General features: G+C 41.7%; 1 pseudogene; it reads left to right on the top strand.

The window, feature by feature from the left end:
* LOC124144300 overlaps positions 1 to 10,264 on the top strand; it is a 14,963-nt pseudogene extending 4,699 nt beyond the window's left edge.
* Positions 10,265 to 14,618: the final 4,354 nt, after the last annotated feature.

The raw sequence follows: 14,618 nt of genomic DNA on the forward strand, positions 1-14,618 counted from the left end.
CTCACTTTTCTTTGATCAAGATTTGTTAGAACACCATACAGTTCGTTCTTTGCCCCTACAAAGTTAGTACCTTGATCTCATCGTAGTTGATGGATCGGACCACGTACTGACATAAAGCGTCTTAGGGCGTTGATAAATGAGTCTGTACTCATTGACACAACAGTCTCTATTCAACAGTATTGCTCGGCAACACAGCCATGTGAACAGAACACCGAATCGCTTTAACTCCTTTCTCCCTTCCTTTACATAAAAGGGTCCGAAACAGTCTACTGCACAGAATGAAAATAGAGGAGCTTCTTCTGTCCTATCAATGGGAAGATTTGACATCTTCTGGACTTGAGCCTTGCTCCTGAGTTTCCTACACGAAACACATTTCAAAATGTAGTAGGACACACCTGAGCTACAACCTATGATCCAGTATCCACTTGATCTGATCTGATTGAGTGTTAGACCTTTTCCCTGATGATGAACTTGTTCATGGCAATGGCGGATAACAAGTGTTGTTATGTGGTGCTTCTTTGGCAAGATAACAGGGTGCTTAGTGTTTTCACTAATCTGAGCACGTTTTAACCGTCCTCCAGCACGTAAGATGCCATTGCTGTCCAGGAATGGATCCAGACTATACAAGGCACTGACTGATTTCAGAAATTTGTTGCGTACAGTTGCCTTCTCGTTCTTGAATGTTCCTGTTTGATTCAAGGACTGAAGCACTTTCAGTTCTTCGACGAATGCTTCTTCCTGAACTAACTTTAAGATTACAATCTCTGCTTGTTCAATATCTTTGACTTGCACTGAACCAGCTACTGATTCACAATCTCTTTGTTTACTTTTCCGAAGCTTTCGTTTCAGACTCAGACAGTGAGCAACAGCACGCTTGGCACGGAACCAGTCGGAGAAATATTCCAAGCGCTGAAGTATTGAGTACGGAGGGCTGTTCTCATCTGTCTCACAGGCAAGTACCACAGATTTCTTTCATTTCAGGGTCATCAGCATTTCTCATTGTTTAATGTAAATTAGGTTAATTCTAATTTCGGGGGGAGTGTAACGGTAGTCAGTCAGATATGGTAATAAGATATTTTAATAGCGCTTTATTGTTTCTTCTCATTAGTGGTAAGTATTGTTTTTAGCTCCCTTGGGGTATGGAGCGAGTACCATGCTTTCCGGTGAGAAAGGCTTTTGTTTATCCGCATTCCGTCAAGATGTGTTACGGATTTCAGGGAATTGGACAACTGTGAGTTCTCTATATTAGAAATTCTGTAAAATAAACATCATGAATACTCAGTTTCTCCGTTCAGGGTTTTCTAAAACATTATATAACTATTGCTCAATGTTGAATCATTACATGGACACTATTAAATACGTCTCGAGTCCATGTTCATGATGAAACTGTTATAAAAGAAATCATATAAGCATAAAGCTCAATAAATTGTTGTCATTTGTATTATTTAAATATTCGAATAATTATTCTTCAAATCAATTGTATGCTGTTATGTCAAATCATGTGCGAAAACCATGAACTGTCAAAACCCCAAAACGTGTGCAAATCCGGGATTGTTTGGACACGTGACAATTCATTGTCGTGAAAAGGTATTAGTTTGAAACAGTAGTCAATGGTTTTAAACCATTCAATTATGTTTCTTTATAAGTTTGGTATGGATCCATTGCCAATTATCATTAAAAACTAGCTGACGATGACATAAACGTATGTCGCAGAAGTATATCGTAGTTCAGTCTGTCTTGTTTCATTTCTAGCAAAATGATACCGCCCCTTCAAAACGAAAACAAGAAATGATCTTTTGAGTGCCACCGGATTCTGATTAACTTAATGTTTTAAATGTCGTCATAGACCAAAATGACGGATTTATTTGGGAAGTTCATATCCACGCCAAATTTTGATTTAGCTCACCTTTCTGCAGGGAACATGATAAATTTTAACCTTTTGACCTGTAGTGTAAATAATTCTTCTGCTTTACCTTATGTGCATGTTATGATTATGATGTGAAATTCTGTTTTATTGGAAATTGTGGCGATATGACAAAGATGTCTTCGTTTGTTAACTGTGTTTAATCACTGTAAGTGTAGCTGTGTGCAAGAGTGTGGCTGAAGCCATGTGCTTGCAGCCAGCAGCATACTCGTGAGAGTTATCTCCCCTTCTGTCATTGGCTGAGGCCCATTTAAGGATGGGGCCAACTTAGCATGCTTAGGGTTTAGCTAATACCACAGAAATGTCATGCCATATGTCAATTTTCAACAAATGTTCAATTGATCGAAATAGCTTGGGACTTATTATGTTGTTTTCGAGGAGTACATTCTCCGAGTTCAGAGAGGGCAACTGAAAGAGAACTCCTGGCAGGTGATGAAAAGCATGTTGAGTCTCAACTACGTCAGTCCAACATAGACCTTCCACTGCCGCCGTAGAAAGTGTTTGGCAACTTTGATAGGGAGTTCATCGCTGTCCGGCAGAGAGGGCTCGAGGTGTGTACGGCGGATGTGTTTCTGCATAGACAATGTTAGAACATAACATTAATCTCTGGCTTGTAAAATTCTTAATGGGCTGGGCCCTGTTCCACAAGGCAACCATAGCTCTAAGATGAACGTAACTCCCATATTATAACACAGTCTTAGGACAGTCGTAGTGCTGCAATTGTTTTATGGAATGGGGCCTTGGTCAAAGACCGCAAGCTGTACTGGCTGGTTCAATCTGACAGAAACCGTCTGAGCATGTTGAGTGACATAATATCTGGGATGATTAAGTTACACTTATTAAAAGCAGTTGTTTGTGATTCACACCTAACTGTAGTGTTTGAGTACACTCAACATACAGTCGATATTAGCAGAATCAGGAACAGAGAACTCTTTTTTCCACTAAACCCAAAGTACAAGTAAGGTTTAGTACAAATTCTCCAACAAGACCACGGCTATGGTTTTTGACAACTGGTCTGAACGGTTATTGACTTGTTTACATACATATCTAACATTTATGTTGTGTGTGAAGTGTCATGTTTTAAATAGGTTTGTAAATCTAAGGTAAGAAAACAATATGATAGCTTTTGAACAAAGTAAGGTGTTCAAGAATAGGGTTGTTAGGGAGATCAGAAACAAACATACCGTATTCGACGTAATAAGCGCCCACAGCGGTATTTGCTAATATATTGGCTAGTGAACAATCCCAATCAGCACCCCTTCAGATTGATCAATGTTCTCAAGACTTATTTATTCACGTACAATACGCACTCGTGTGTTATATGCACCCTTAATTATGGGAAATTAAATTCTAGAAAAATATATCTGTCGTACATAAACATTTCAGACAAAATTTATCTTTCAGCTCTGTTTTTTTTCACCAAAATAATATTCTAATAAGAGCCTTCTATTTCTAATTTTGAGAGCGCCTAGGGCGCTTATTACGTCGAATACGGTATGTACATTGTTTAGCCTTATTCAGCAGAAATATTCAAGCCCTTGCACCTTTACCATGTTTACAATTGTTCTATCTGATTCCTGGTGATATTGTTGGGTAGCCACCTGCTGTCGAGCAGCATCACGGTAAAGAGATTCCTCGACCCCAACAACTACCAGGCCAATCACCTTGGTAACATCTACACTATCATCTGCATCGTTATGCCCGTGCAGAATAGGTCCCCAGCAACCCCTTTTCGTAAAAGGCGACTACGCTTGTCGTATGAGGCGACTAATGGGATCAAGTGGTCAGGGTCACTGACTTGCTTGATGCATGTCATCGTAGCCCAATTGCGTCGATTGATGTTCGATTGATGCTCATGATGTCAGTCACTGGATTGTCTGGTCCAGACTCACTTATACACAGACTGCTGTCATATAGCTGGAATATTGCAGAGTGTGGTGTTACACAACAAACATAATTACATCATCAAAATAATAATGATGAAAATGATTTATTGATTTTTTGTTTCTTTGATCATGTTGTCTATTATAATGACCATAGCCTTTTGAAAATAACTTAAAGTAATAGTAATAATTACAAACTGGTTGTGACACTTGAGGGGTTGTGGGATAGTCTGGTGATGAAAGTGTTTGTTTGAAATGCTGAAGATTTGAGTTCACAACATTCGTTTAATGTGTTTGGCCCATGATTGATGTCGCATACCTATATTTCTAAAAGAGGGGTTAAAATTTACTCAGTCACTGAAACATTTGAGCTGTACTTAAGATTCAATTCCACAGACCGATCTAGCCATTTGTTTCTAAATATCTTGTGTTTCAGAGGTTGCCCTTCAACATATCTCGATGATCTTTCGCTCGGAACCCAACTGGGATGTTGTAGAACCATTTCCGGATGCAGGTAAATAATTATAATTATTGTTGTATTTGTTGTGTACATGGTGTATTTATCTTATTTCGCATTAAGGCATGAGTACATGACACTTTTTTGTGGATAACAACTTCTTTTCTTCTTTGTAATGACGTTTCAGAGCTACTTCTTGCCTTATTCATCAGGTGAAAGAATACTAAGCCTATACAGTTAATGCCATATTCGACTTAATAAGCGCCCAGGGCGCTCTCAAAATTAGAATATTATTTTGGTGAAAAAAAAGTTGAATTGAAAGATAAATTTCATGGTTTATGCCTGAAATGTTTATGTACGACAGATATATTTTTCCCCAAATTTAATTGCCCATAATTAAGTGTGCATATAACGAGTGCGTATTATACGCGAATAAATAAGTCTTGTGTATATTAATCAATCGGAACGGGTGCTATTGGGATTGTTCACTTGCCAATATATTACCCGTGGACGTTTATTAGAGCGGGGCGCTTATTACGTCGAATACGGTATATATGTTCTTGATGATATGGTTACACAAGGTGGGATTATTGTAGAAAGAGGGTGGTCAGGTAGCCTAGTGGTTAAAGCGTTCACTAGTCACAGTGAAGACCCAGGTTCGATTCTCGACATGGGTACAATGTGTGAAGCCCATTTCTGCTGTCCCCTGTCGTGATATTACTGGAATATTGCTAAAAGCGGCATGAAACCATATCACTCGCTAAGGTACAAAGATAACAATATAAACCAATGAGATAAACAGGAGAGAAGCCAATTAGGTACAATGAAAGTGTAGTTATGGTGCTGGGTGTTGTGACATGGAGCTGACTTTGGCAACACTAACAATAAGGCAATCAGCATGTCCATTTGCGGTTGATGGTATGATTAAAGATCAACATTAAGAGTAGGGTTGCGACCGGGTACGAAAACTGAACTCGAGTACCCGGCAGACAATACCTGAACCGGACCCGAGTACCCGCAGTTCAATGTTGTCCCACTTGTTTGTAATGCTTTTGCGAATAAAAGGTCATCAAACATCTATTGATCTATTCTAAGGTATTATGTTTTTTATTAAATGCCTGCATGGCTTACCTGCTTTTTCATGGAACTCATAGAACTACCTGCGTAGCTGATACATATGCCACAGAGACGGCATTTGGTCTTTTTCTTTGTGTCATCAAGGTCAAAATACGCCCAAACATGTGAACGTTTGTCCGTTTTGTCGTCCATTTTGAAGTGACTTATGAGTTACGAAAGGCGATTAGAGTTATCTCCCCTGAACGGGTACTCGAGTCCTGAAAATTGGACTAGAGTCCTAAGCTACCCGACCCGTTATCGGGTACTCGAGTACCCGTCGCAACCCTAATTAAGAGGCTGAAACAAGGACTGGTCACCTCGGAGTTGGTATACTGTGTCTGAGTAGGGTATTCATGTTAAACTGCGGCATGGTATCTCAGTTAGCTAGCACTATAAGACCAACATTAGTCTAGAATATAGATCTTGATTATCGATCAGATCGTCTTGACTGGGCACCACCATTTTGTTTGAAGCAAATGCAAGTTACGAGAGGTGGAATCTGATTGGTCCGTAGGAGAGGCATTGAAGGGACATAACTCATAATAGCCACTCGTGGCTCTACGACCAACCCCGGGAATTCCAGCCTAGTTCGGCAAGGGTAGAAACTGGATTTTTACAGTCAGTTAACTCACTTGCCTCAGGAAGATGGGTCTTCCGTGGGGCGAAGATGTCTTCCAGGGTAACTCTTTTCAGAATATGTCCACTTCAGAGGCTATAGCCTTATCATTGTTTTATTATTGTTAAGGTGTCGGGACTGAATCCAGTTAAAAACTTGCCTTCAACTGTTTATTGCCACTTTGAGCAGCTGCAGTAGTCTACAGGTGGATGTTTTGGATAGGCTGATTAGTGACACGTATGCAACTCAGGTGGTGAGGTGAAATGGGGTTTAACATCGCGTCCAAGATTATTGCGCTTATATAGTGACAAGCATGCATGTATGTGTGTGTGTGGCTGCTTGTACTGGTCCGGACGGATGCTGATTTATAGTGCTAGCCCACTAAGATACCATGCCGCAGTTTAACATGAATACCCCACTCAGACACAGTATACTGACTCCGAGTCGACCAGTCCTTGTTTTAACCTCTTAATGCTGAGCGCCAGACAGGGTAACAACAAGTACTATCTTTTAACGTCTTTTGGTATGACACGGCCAGCGATCGAACCCCGGACCTTCCACTCTCCAGGCAGACACTCTACCACTTGACCACGGAGGCGGTGTGTAGCTCTGGGAAAAACAGTTCATTATAAAACATAAACATTGATAGATTGTAGTAAGTTCGCACTATCCGTTATTTTGTTATAAGCGTAGATTACTGTATTTTAACCTTTCAACTTTTACAACACTCTTACTGTAATACATACATCCGACAATATTTGCAACAGCCAATGAAAATGGAGGAATGCTGATTCGTCTATTCAGTGAAAATGGCATGTATCTAAATACATTTTGCCAGGGCTACGGTCAAACTATTCCCAATCGGACATTTTGTACCTATCACTCAAGACCTACAGCGGGTACCCGGGTAGGGTGGGTTTATAGGGGGATGGGTAACTGGGGAGTAAATTTGGACTTGTCCCAGCCCTAATGAAAACACTCTTCAGCTCCTCAACTTCTTTCTTGATGTGTTGCTGGAGACAAAGTAACGTATGGTTCTGGCAGAATCCTTGTCAACACTATGACCTTACTAAATCTCCCATTCTAGTTCTCGCTTCCACAAAGTAAAGACCTGAGAACATCCCCTTATGGATCACGTCACAACCAGTCATCCAACCAAACAGTGCATTGCTTACCAGATGGGGAAAGTGACAGCCTGAATGTGTTTTCCAGTCATGCAACCTCAAACAGGTTAACGACACGTGAAGATCCGAGGTCGAATAGGTCTTCAGCAACCCATGCTTGCCGTAAATGGTTGACTATGCTTGTTGTAAGCACTGATTGGTTGATGCATGTCATCGATCTCAATTGCGTGGGTTGATGCTCATGATGTCAATCACTGGATTGTCTGGTCCAGATTCGATTATTTACAGACCACCAACAACAAACAAACATATAGCGGCAATATTGCTAACCAACCTACCTTGAAGACTGCTTGCATAAACAATTCCAAAAATTAGCTCTTGCTAGGATGCCGACTGTACACAAAAAAAGGAGAAAAAAACAACAGGTACTTCACAAAACAGTTTTGTACCTTTGCACAAAGAACTAATCAATTGGAGAAAATTATCTACGGAATCTTTGCCTATTATGAACAGGTATTTTAATGCTGTTTGACGGCATCATGGCTATTACGTTTGTGGAAATATTCCTAGGTGGTACAGGCGGCCCAGTTGTTTATAGCACTGCAATTGTCTGTGCAGAGTTGTGTCCCTTACATGTATCAGGATTTTAAGATTAAGAGTTCTAATCCTACATTCAGACTGATTGTGATTATTTATTATCCCTAGTTTGTTAGCACCATACCTTGCTCGTGGGTTTCAACAAAGTGGTAAATATCTAAGAGCAGCATCACTTTTGTCATTCATCCCACATTAAGCTGACACTGCCATGGCTAAAATACTGTTCCATATATCAACTCCAGCAAGGAGGGAGGGAAAGATATTTTGAGATTTTATGAGTACTTCTGTTATTGCTGGTTTTGCACTCAGGTAGTGCCATTGCCTTTACCTATATTTGTTGTACTTACAGACTACAGAAGCGATAGATGTGTACAGCTTCGGACATCTACTGTACGAGATGGCATTCGGTAGACAACTCAACACCGTGTCTTGTGACAGCTTCCCTCCAGACTGCCTGGCACAGATACATGAGTCTAGACAAACCTGTTCTCGTGTACTCATAACCTGACCGCCTCTCCGTGGTCTGGTGGTAGAGCGTCTGCCCGGAGGGCGGAAGGTCCTGGGTTCGATCCCCAGCCGCGGCATTCCAAAAGACGTTAAAAGATGGTACTTGTTGTTACCCTGTCTGGCGCTCGGCATTAAGGGACTGAAACAAGGACTGGTCAGCTCCGAGTCAGTACAGTGTGTCTGGGTGGTGTATTCATGTTAAACTGAGGCATAGTATCTCAGTGAACAAGCACTATAAATTGGCATCAGTCTGGACTAGTACAAGCAGCAACACATACACACACACACACACGTGCATGCACGTCGCTATATAAGTGCAATAATCTTGGACGCGACGTTAAACCCAATTTCACCTCACCTACTCATAACCTATTAAATAACAAGAAAACAAATTTTGCATGTTTTCAAGGGTAGATGATTTTGGCAAATCCTTACCTTTGTTGTAAAGTGCATCTTTCTCCCACTTTGAGTATTTGGGTGCATACTTTCATTTTGCGGGGCGGTCGGGTAGCCTACTGGTTAAAGCTATCCCTTGTTATGCTGAAGACCTGGGTTCGATTCTCGACATGGGTACAATGTGTGAAGCCCATTTCTGGTGTCCCCTGCCGTGATATTGCTGGAATATTGCTAAAAGCAGCGTAAAACCATACTCACTCACTTTCATTTTGCTGTTGCAGTATTTGAGAGAGTTCGCATTGATACAAAATTTATCTGCAAAATTATTTTTGTTAAGTGAGAATCCCTCACAATTTGTTCCTTCTTTCAGGATCTGTGCTAGAATCAATACTGACGACTGAGGCCTGCAAGAATGGGCTGCCCAGTGTATCTGACCTCATGTCTCATCTGTGAGAAGCACCTTTGACACAAGAACTATTCTGTGTAGGCCCTTTAACACAGGAACACAAGGAAGCGTTCTGTGTAGCCCCTTTGACACAGAAACAGAGGGAGCTCTGTGAAGCCCTTTTAACATGGGAACAAACCATTCTGTGTCGCCCTTTAACACAGGAACACAAGGAAGCGTTCTGTGTCGCCCCTTTAACACATGAACACAAGGAGCGTTCTGTGTAGCCCCTTTAACACGGGAACACAGAGAGCATTCTGTGTAGCCCCTTGAACACAGGGAGCATTCTGTGTCACCCCTTTAACACAGAAACACAGGGAGCATTCTGTGTCACCCCTTTAACACAGAAACACAGGGAGCATTCTGTGTCGCCCCTTTAACACAGAAACACGGGGAGCGTTCTGTGTAGCCCCTTGAACACAAGGAGCATTCTATGTCGCCCCTTTAACACAGAAACACAGGAAGCGTTCTGTTTAGCCCCTTTAACACAGGGAGCGTTCTGTGTAGCCCCTTTAACACATGAACACAGGGAAGGTTCTGTGTAGCCCCTTTAACACAGGAACGCAGGGAGTGTTCTGTTTAGCCCCTTTAACACAGGGAGTGTTCTGTGTAGCCCCTTTAACACAGGAACACAGGAAGCGTTCTGTGTATTCCCATTAACACAGTAACACAGGGAGCGTTCTGTGTAGCCCCTTTAACACAGGGAGAGTTCTGTGTAGCCCCTTTAACACAGGAACAGAGGGAGTGTTCTGTTTAGCCCCTTTAACACAGGGAGAGTTCTGTGTAGCCCCATTAACACAAGAACACAGGGAGCATTTTATTTAGTCCCCATAACACAGAAACGCAGGGGGTTGGTTATATAACGATTTGCAACAGATAAAAAGACACCAGTAAGTGTTCAAATAGTTTAATTTGCCATACTGACTTCAGAAAATGCGTGATTTCATAAAAAAACATGAACATGCCAAAATGTCAATTTACAAATCAATAGAGTGTGTCCACCTCTGGTTGCGATACAAGCAACACATCTTCGTTTCAAAGTCCTGTGGGATATATGTCCATGTCTGCACCACTGTAGACGTGCTTGACGGTGGTTTCCTGTCAAAATGGGAAGTCTGGAGGTCTTCTGGCAACAATCCCTGCACATCTGAGGCAACGTACGGTTTGTGATGATATTTGTCGAAGGCCAGGGATGCTTCTTGCAGTCACTGTGACTCGATTTCGTAGGTGTGTTGTTCGAATCCAGTTGTCTTGTCGATTATTGGTTACGCGTGGACTGCCACTCCGAGGATGGTCTCTGACTGCATTCTTTTGTTGCCAATGTTGCCATAAACACCAAATGGTGTTTCTGTGGACGTTAAATTGTCTTGCAACATCACGTTCACTCGATCCTGCTTCAAGCATACCAATGGCTCGCAAACGCTTATTTTCGGACAGGCATGGCATTTCGTAATGTTGAATAATTGCGAAATTTTGTTGTTTTTCTGAGTGGTTGTTTTCAGCACGATGCTAAACAATGCATATGGAATCCTGTTAACGCACACGTTTTTATACCCATTCCTGGGTGGTGAAATGCATGGGGCTTGCATAAAAGTCAACTTTTGCATGGAATGCATGCTTTTCTGTAGCAGTTGCGTTTTTGTGACTTGATTCCATACATGAACTACAATATTGAAAACACTTTACTTGTTTGAAAAATACACTAAAATATTGGTGTCACAGGAACTTTTGTTTTTGAGTATAGGTCTTCCGCAACCCATTCTTGCCGTAAAAGGCAACTATACTTGTTGTAAGAGGCGACTAACTGCATCGGGTGGTCAGGCTTGCTGACTTGGTTGATGAAAGTTAGTTCAGTGCTGTTCACATGTGTTGTGATTCATAATCGTTTTACTGTGAGAATGTTTTGATTACGTTCTACATTCACCTCGCAGATGCAGGCTTGGCACGTACATCACCCGGCTAGCAAACAAGTATCTGTGTTTATATTTCCAGATATCTCCAGCGCCTATGTCACCGCAGTTCCAGTAAACCATAAACATAGTGTAGGTTTGTATGCAATAAAATTTTGGAAACTTTCTCGTTCTGATGTTTTCCATGAGTACCAGTCACGATTCCAAAAGCTCGCCACGCAGACTTAGTTGAGAAAGAACCACTATCAGTATATTCTTTTGATATATTTTTCTAAATGATATTTTTTAACAGTATACAGAAGGATGCTAATATTGGACGGCTAATATTGACAATAGCGTTAGTAGAAATGTGAGCACAAAATAGATCTTTCTTTCTTGAGTTAAAATCGTTAGTACGAAGCCTTCCTAATAATTGCAATCTACATTTATCAATGTAGCCATTCAATGACCACATTTCCAAGTAAGAAATCGACAAATGGATGTATTTCACCAAATCCTTGAATATGGCGAGCAAAGTAGCCTTGTGGACATTCGACCATTTCAAGTTCTTTATCTTGAGGCTGGTAACAATCACATCCTCAAAAGCTTGTAGATAGAATCATCCTTTTCCATATTGACACACGCAGTTGGATAGAGATAGGAATTGTTAAGGCCATGTGATTGTAATGAATTAACACATTTTCATGCTTTTGGACAACTTTTCATGACTTTTTTTTAACAGGATACATGACTGTTTTTGAATATTCCGGAATATTTGACAGAGTCAGAGGTGTCAATTGTTGCATCGCCAATCTTGTAGTTTTATTATGAAGCTGGCGTGTTTTGCAAATTACAAGTGACTTTCTTTTAAAGGCATTATATACTGAACTGCAAAAGAAACGTCACCAAGTAACATTGCATGAAAAGTTGTCATTTAAATATCTGAGTAATTGTTGTCAAAGTTTCTAAAATTTAACATTAACTTGTTCGGAAAAATGAAATTTGATGATTAAAAAACCCCAAAGCAGATAAACAATAAAACTGATCAACCAAACGCATCACGGCAACGGCCATGGTAACCCGATGCACATGAGTTCCGTGCAAATTGAAATGCACATGCGGTTCCCCATTTCTGGCCCGGTAAAAATCCACTCAGATCAGATAACATTCATTCGTTGTTGAATTGCTACCACATGCCAAGATCGACAAGAAATCAGCAACACCAAGCCCTTGGACAATTGCAAGCTGGACAAACCGCCCGGCTAGTAGCCAATGCATCCACGTAAGGACCATATACAGGTTCCAGCAACGGTACCAGAACACCAACACTGCAGATGGAGGACCAAGGGTCACCACCCGACATCAGGATCGTCAGATTGTGCGACAGCAACCTCAAGATCGCTTTGTTATTGCTGCGGAAACTGCTTGACAGACCATTGGGACACACCAGCGACACATAAGTGCCACCTCCACTATCACAGGCCACACCGAGGACCCATTCTGACACCACGTCATCGACGGGACCATCTTCAGTGGCGACACAGCACAAGCATTGGCGCCACCAGCAGTGGAGAAGAGTCCTCTTCTCAGACATGCGTTACTGTATCTCAACAGTAGATGGCAGAGAGAGAGAGAGAGTCAGGTGACGCCGAGGGGAACGTTATCCGGATGTTTGTGTTATTGAGAGAGACTCTTGGGGTGGTCCGAGCATCATGGTGTGTGGTGGAATTGGCCTTGCACAGAGGGTCGTCCCTGTGGTCTTCCAGAACATCAGTCCAAGGAGAGGCAATGGTTCCACAGCAGCTCGGTACATTGATCAAGTCTTGAGACCACACGCCATACCTCATTTGGCAAGTCGCTGCAACCACGAGTCTTAGCATGATAACGCCCGTGCCCACCCTGCGACAGCAACAGCAACAGGAGACTTCCTCCAGCAGAATGGCATCAGAGCCATGCAGTGGCCTTCCCTCAGAGATTCAAAGACGGCTGAATGACGTCCGACAAAGGCCGACAACTGCAGCTGAACTGCGTCAGGCGTTCCTCAGAGTGTGGGCTCAAGTGCCTATGGCCTCCATTAACCACCTCACCAATTCCATGTGTCGACGTTGCACGGAATTCATCAATACACATGGCAAACACACGAGATACTGACTTGTAATGCCATTTTCACAGAGACTAGTGTTGTGTTTCACTTTAAGAACATTTGACACTTTAATTTCAACCTTGTTGATCAGTTTTGCCAAGTGTCACCTTTTTAATATGTCACAAAGTATCTTTACAGTGTTTGGACAAATAAGGTATCTCATATATCTATCCATGGTGACGTTTCTTTTTGTCTCCATTTGTTGGCATATAAACTAACATCTTCCCGAGGCAAGAAAGTTAACTGACTTTAAAAGTCCAGCTTCCACCCTTGCCGAACTAGGCTAAAATTCAAGGGCTCGATCGTAACGCCACCAGTGACTATTACGAGTTGATCGCCTCCGTGGTCTAGTGGTAGAGCGTCCGCCCGGAGAGCGGAGGGTCCGGGGTTCGATCCCCGGCCGCGTCATACCAAAAGACGTTAAAAGATGGTAGTTGTTACCCTGTCTGGCGCTCGGCATTAAGGGGCTAAAACAAGGACTGGTCGGCTCGGAGTCAGTACACTGTGTCTGAGTGGGATATCCATGTTAAACTTTCACCTCACCTCACCTATTACGAGTTATATCCCTTCTATGCCTCTCCTATGGACCAATCAGATTCCACCTCTCGTATCACTTGCATTTGCTTCAAACAAAATGGCGGCGCCCTGTCAAGACGATCTGATCGATAGTAAAGATCTATATTGTGATAAAACTGGTCTTACATCGCGAAGTGCATCAAATCACGTGAACACCTAAAACATGAAAGGATTAGGAAAATATCTGTTGACAACGAGTTGGTGGTGCACATGCTCTGCAAATCCTGCAATCGACCGAAATCTGCACGACAGTTTACGAACCGGATTTCGATTTCGGTGCGCGATTTTGATTGGACTATGCATAGACTCGTTAATCCAGCCAAACTGTAACTCCATAATACCAGCCTAGTTCGGCAAGGGTGGAAACTGGACTTTTGTAGTCAGTTAACTCTCTTGCCTCGGGAAGATGATAAACTAACTGAATCAAGTAAAGCCCCGAGGGGTTGTAGACAAGAGTGTTGGTATCGTCGGCCAATAAAACACAGGTTATACAGATTCCATGAACAGAGAGGCCATCGTTTGGTTTCTTTATTTCACACATAACATCATTTCTGAAAACGAGAAGATTATTATTAGATCTTTCTCCGTTATATGATATGACAGTCCAGCTGTCCGTATACCTATGGAAAAGTAGGTTCCATAATTTGTCCTTGACACTAAAGTCATGTATTTTGACATATAGACAGTCTTGCCAAATACGATCGAAAGCTTTTTCATTATCTAAAAATACAGCAAACACTTGCGATTCTCTTTCTATGTAAAAATTAACTCATTAAAAAAAGTGAATGCAGACATGATTGCTCCATGTTCTTTTCTGAAACCAAATTGTAATACATCAGGGAAGGATTAGAGGTTACTGAGTGTGTGTTTTTCTATTCTACTTAAAATGATTTTCCCTAAGAGGTTAGATAGACACGATGTAAGAGTTATGCCCCTGTAATTACC

Source organism: Haliotis rufescens, unplaced genomic scaffold (genome assembly GCF_023055435.1).
Source record: "Haliotis rufescens isolate VD_foot unplaced genomic scaffold, xgHalRufe1.0.p SCAF_16, whole genome shotgun sequence".
Lineage (NCBI taxonomy): Eukaryota > Metazoa > Mollusca > Gastropoda > Lepetellida > Haliotidae > Haliotis > Haliotis rufescens.